The 5638-nt window shown below is 47.1% G+C and overlaps 1 pseudogene; it reads left to right on the forward strand.

Annotated features, from left to right (window-relative positions):
• The first annotated feature begins 2455 nt into the window (after window positions 1-2455).
• Window positions 2456-3619, forward strand: LOC144752874 (thiol S-methyltransferase TMT1B pseudogene; annotated as a pseudogene).
• The last annotated feature ends 2019 nt before the right edge of the window (window positions 3620-5638 follow it).

The following is a 5638-nucleotide window of genomic DNA, read 5'->3' on the forward strand; positions in this document are numbered from 1 at the left end:
TGCACTGTACTAGTCCTATGCTTAAAGACTTTGCTGTTTAAATGGCGAAAGACTTTGTCATTTTCTATCTCGGCATGGATAGCACTGTCTAATCCTATGCTTAAAAACTTTGATAGAAAAACAGACATTTGAGGTGAGCAGATCTATAGTGTCGCTGGTGTTGAGAGTGCTCTAACAGGAGCTGCTTTCCACCTAAACTGAGACCTATCCAGAGTTCTCTCCTTCTTTTTTGCATAATTTATGCGTCACTCTATGCCTGAAAGGGTTTTGTTTTGACTTAATACTGGGTGCTCCCTTGTGTCTGGACAAAGCTATACCTCTCTCAAGAGCTCTAATTAGAGCGAAACATTGTGTCAGGGGTTGGCTTGAGCTGGTATTTTACCAATTCAAAGCTGTAATATTGTGCCTGGAGTGATAAATGGCTTTTGTTATTTGACAGCTCGGCAAGGACTGCACTGTACTAGTCCTATGCTTAAAGACTTTGCTGTTTAAATGGCGAAAGACTTTGTCATTTTCTATCTCGGCATGGATAGCACTGTCTAATCCTATGCTTAAAAACTTTGATAGAAAAACAGACATTTGAGGTGAGCAGATCTATAGTGTCGCTGGTGTTGAGAGTGCTCTAACAGGAGCCGCTTTCCACCTAAACTGAGACCTACCCAGAGTTCTCTCCTTCTTTTTTGCATAATTTATGCGTCACTCTATGCCTGAAAGGGTTTTTTTAGGTTTTGCCTGGCGAAAAGATGCGCTCTGCGCATCTTTTTCGCGCAGGCGAAATCCTGATGAGAACTGTAGTGTGGCTTTGGTTCGGCCCTCGTCATTCATTGGCTGGCTCCATAAATGGAGCCTAGCCATTGGACGAGGGGCCTGTCCGTCAATGCCGGACCAGATTCGGGGGCGTTCCCGACATTCTTTGGCTTTTGCCGACGTCACGCGACGTCAGCCGAAAGCCGGGAACGCCCCCAAATCTGGTCCGGCATTGCCGGCACCTGCCTCTGCCTTCCTGCTCGGGACATTGCACAAAAGTCGCTCGATAGCCCCTCCCTCCCGCTCCGTGGCAGCCCGTCTCCCTCCCTCTCCTCAGGCCGGCCAGCCGAAGGAAGCAGTCGTCCGCCTCCAGCCAGGGCCGCGCTGGGATTGGCCCAGCCGGCCGAGCCTCCACCACATCATCGGGAGGAGGAGTGGAGAGCAGGAAGCAAGAGATCTGCCGGAAGATGTCCAGGTGAGTGCTTTGTTTTTTAGTTTGTTGCTTTGTCCGTGTGTGTGTGTCTGTTCCCGCCCCTCACCCTCCCGCTGTCAGTGTGTGGCCGTTCCCGACCCCCCTCCCGCTCTTTGTGCCTTTCCAACCCCCCCTCCTAGCCGGCACCCGCCTTCCTGCTCCGGCCAAGGGTCGCCTACAATCCCTGACGAACCCCAACAGCTCTCTTCCACCAAGGGAGAATGTGCACCAGCAGAGGCAGGCAGTCTCTGACTCAACTGTCTCGCACACAAGGCTCGTGGTTCAGGCGGGGAGTCTCTGGCCTACTCTCGGCCTACTGCGGGCACCGGAGCCGGCCGATAACGTAGCCCTGCAGCCCAATTCCTGCCAGCTCCCCACTGCATCGCGAAACTCGAAGTCCGCTCCTGTTCGGACTTCGGGACAAGCAGTCGCGCCCCCCCTTACCGGGTACAGTTGTTCACGCTAGCTCCTCAGAAGGGCAGCAGGGGCAGCCTACGACGCCAGCAACAAGAGGGCACTCGCTGGCTTTGTCCCAGACTTTCCAAGGCTCCGGCGTCACAGTTGGGTGCCGCCGATCTCTCTGCGCGGCGGCCTCACAAAAGGTCCAGCAGTCAGCCCGATCGGCGATGACAGGTGTCCGTAGACCGCTCCCCGTCCAGAATTTCGGCAGCTGACTCAGGTAGGGCAGGATATTCCTCGGTGGCCGGCAGAGCAGCACTACAGCACTGCCATCTTGCCGCGCGCCAAGCCACGCCCGCGGGAAACACTGAATTAGGTGTTTGAATACACCATGACCCCAAATTGATGACATGTGAAAACTATGGCACTGCTCTCACAAAATTGGAAAGCCAGGTTGTGAGATGGGTCCTATTGCCACTATCAATAGCCGACAGAATTGCAATCCAGAAAATGGTGTTGCCCCGCTTTATTTTTCTATTAACAAACATACCCACAGCACTCACACAACAGTTTTTCACAAGACTGCGCTCCTGTATGACCACCCCTACATGGGCAGGCAAACAACCCAAGGTAGGGTGGAAGGAGCTTACTCTGCCATATACACAAGGTAGTTTCGGGGCCCCAGACTTGCCGCTTTATTATCTTTGCACCCAAGCACAATACGTGCATTATTGGATACACCCACATGCATATCTATCGCACGAGGCACTGGAGAACGATAGTGATCATCCACTGCCATTTTATTGCTCCCAAAACGGTACACTCCACGGGCCGAAATTAACCCAGTGCACAATACAATTACAGCATGGTACAAGACGGGCTAATAAACTCCCGGCATATGCCACCGGCCCTGCCTTACAACACCATCCTCAAATAACAGTGATGCAGGAGAATAAAACGCAAAAACTTCTGGGCGAAATGGGACTGCATACAATGATTGAAATATTTCCCAATGGCTAATTCATAACACAATTGGACGTTATCCCAGCTGCTAACCGCACGCCGCTAATGTTATTTGCATATTTTAGATTACGAGCTGCAGTGAGATATTTATCCTACATTTCCTGAAGAACCCCCAACGCACAATACCCTAAAGCACTCTAGAGCATCGACTTGTAGCAAATATTTATTTATTCGTTACTTCTTTATAAAAAAACAAATTAATTAATTACATTTCCTTGCATAAAGGAATAATTCTGGACATGATTGGCAATCTATTTATCGTGTACAAAATATATACTATTAATTCCAGCTTTGTGTGCTATGGAACACCCTTGTTTGTAACGAAAAAACATACCGGTAACCTGAATGTGGACTCATCTGTGCATATGGTGTGCATTATTCCTACAAAGTAAATCCAGCGCAGCTCAGACACGCATCAGCTCGAGAGCGCAGACCTCAGAGGCGGCGGCGCCCTCGGCTCCGAACATGGGCCTTCTCATAGCCACCCTTCAGGGGGGCATCATGCTGCTGACCCTGCCAGTGCACCTCTTGGCTCTCTTAGGAGTATGGCAGCCACTAGCCAATAAGATGTTTCCGTACGTGTTGGCCACATTTAGCCACGTCTACAACCGGAAGATGCATTCCTTCAAGAAGACTCTTTTCACCAATATGCTAGACTTCGCCGGCCCCGGGGGGAAGCTCAACATTTTGGAGGTCGGAAGCGGAACGGGAACAAATTTCCAGTTTTTCCCGCCAGGATGCCGAGTCACGTGCACGGATCCGAACCCAGACTTCGAGCGCTTCCTGGGCAAGAGCGTTGCAGAAAATGACCACGTCCGGTTCACGCGCTTCCTCGTGGCGTCTGGGGAAGACATGTCGGCGGTGGCCAGCGGCTCCGCGGATGCTGTGGTCTGCACGCTGGTGCAGTGTTCGGTGCGGAACGTGGAGGGGGTCCTCAAGGAGGTGGTGCGATTCCTCAGACCGGTGAGTATTCTGTAGTGCTATTTTGAGATGTACAAGTTTAATATGGCAGCTGACTTTCACTTTCTCTGAGTCACTATTTCGAAGCGCAGATTACAAGGGAAAACTCGGCAAAGCAATAGCTACGACCTATATATTGGGCAAATGGCACTGGTTTCCTGACCCACACTTCACATGAATTATGTCAAAGCTGAGATTATTACTTGTTCACAAATTACATATTTTAGCCAATAGAACGTGTGCACTTTCTAAACTTGTAGGATTGCACATTCATAAAGGTTAAAATTTACAGAGACTTTATCTGCCAGCCTATGGCGTTACTTACCCAAGCGAAGGGTCGTTTATAGGAATTCCATTCCATTGTTTGATCCTCTACCCCTTTCCTAAACAATTCCATGTTCCGCATTTTATGCAGTCTATGCTTCATAGCATGTATGGAAAACTTGGAATCACTGAAAAATCATAAAAATAATGCATGTAGGAGGCAAGAAATGATCCAGGCTTTGTAGGCAACAGGCACCTCTATGTAGGATCCTGGGCAACACCCACCCTCTTGCTGAGGCAGATCTTTATCTTTTTGTTAGGAATGTCGCAAAGCACACTTTTGAAAACACTGCACTTCACGTGCACAACTCGACTTGTGTCATTTGTATCGGTGTAAACCTACGATTTTGTGTACTTGACTGTACGCTTCTCCACATTTTAGTAAGTCAATGCCAAACATACTTTTATGATGCTAGTAATACAAAATATATATATCTCTCTCAAAAAAAAAATATATATAGATAGATACACATAGAGAGAGACAAATTGTGTTTATAATTTTTGAACTACAGTAACTCATTATTCCTCTAATAACTAGTATATCTTTTCCGGAAAACCAACTGGCTCTGCAGATTTTCCTTTATTTATTCCAGTATTTTCTAAAGTGTTAATTTAGGGAATTGGATATCCTTAAACAAAGTAGCTTAACTTCCTAATTGAAATATTCTCTCTATAGGTCAGAACTATGATCTTGAAACTCCAAATATATTTCCCTTACATTTTCTATTGTTGTTGAAATATTATTTCTACTTTTTTTTGCCTTTGTCTTCTACAATAGAATGACATTCCTAGCATACAATTCTCCAAAAGCAACCCCACCTCAGCTTACTCAAATTATGATTCAGAATGCCTTACGCCTAAGAGATGTTTACGTGCCTCTGTTGCCTGCAATGTGTGGGGGCTCGCAGTGTGTGTGGGGGCTCGCAGTGTGTGTGGGGGGGCTCGCAGTGTGTGGGGGGCTCTGTGTGGCTGTGTGTGTGGGGGGCTCTGTGTGGGTGGGTGTGTGGGGGGCTCTGTGTGGGTGTGTGTGGGGGGCTCTGTGTGGGTGTTTGTCATTTGCGAGAGATTAAGCTATTGGCATTGTAAATGACAATGCCATTTATTTATGTTAAAAAAATATAAATAAAAATAATGTCAAGAGCAATGCCAATAGCTCTAACTTTAACAAAGGCAAAACCATTGCATTGTAAATGCTTGTTTTTACTTAATACTGGGTGCTCCCTTGTGTCTGGACAAAGCTATACCTCTCTGAAGAGCTCTAATTAGAGCGAAACGCTGTGTCAGGGGTTGCTTTTATTCATTTCAGGTTGGCTTGAGTTGGTATTTTACCAATTCAAAGCTGTAATATTGTGCCTGGACTGATAAATGGCTTTTGTTATTTGACAGCTCGGCAAGGACTGCACTGTACTAGTTCTATGCTTAAAGACTTTGCTGTTTAAATGGCGAAAGACTTTGTCATTTTCTATCTCGGCATGGATAGCACTGTCTAATCCTATGCTTAAAAACTTTGATAGAAAAACAGACATTTGAGGTGAGCAGATCTAGAGTGTCGCTGGTGTTGAGAGTGCTCTAACAGGAGCTGCTTTCCACCTAAACTGAGACCTACCCAGAGTTCTCTCCTTCTTTTTTGCATAATTTATGCGTCACTCTATGCCTGAAAGGGTTTTGTTTTGACTTAATACTGGGTGCTCCCTTGTGTCTGGACAAAGCTAT

The sequence above is a fragment of the Lissotriton helveticus genome, chromosome 5_1, assembly GCF_964261635.1.
Source record: "Lissotriton helveticus chromosome 5_1, aLisHel1.1, whole genome shotgun sequence".
In the NCBI taxonomy this organism is placed as follows: Eukaryota; Metazoa; Chordata; class Amphibia; order Caudata; family Salamandridae; genus Lissotriton; species Lissotriton helveticus.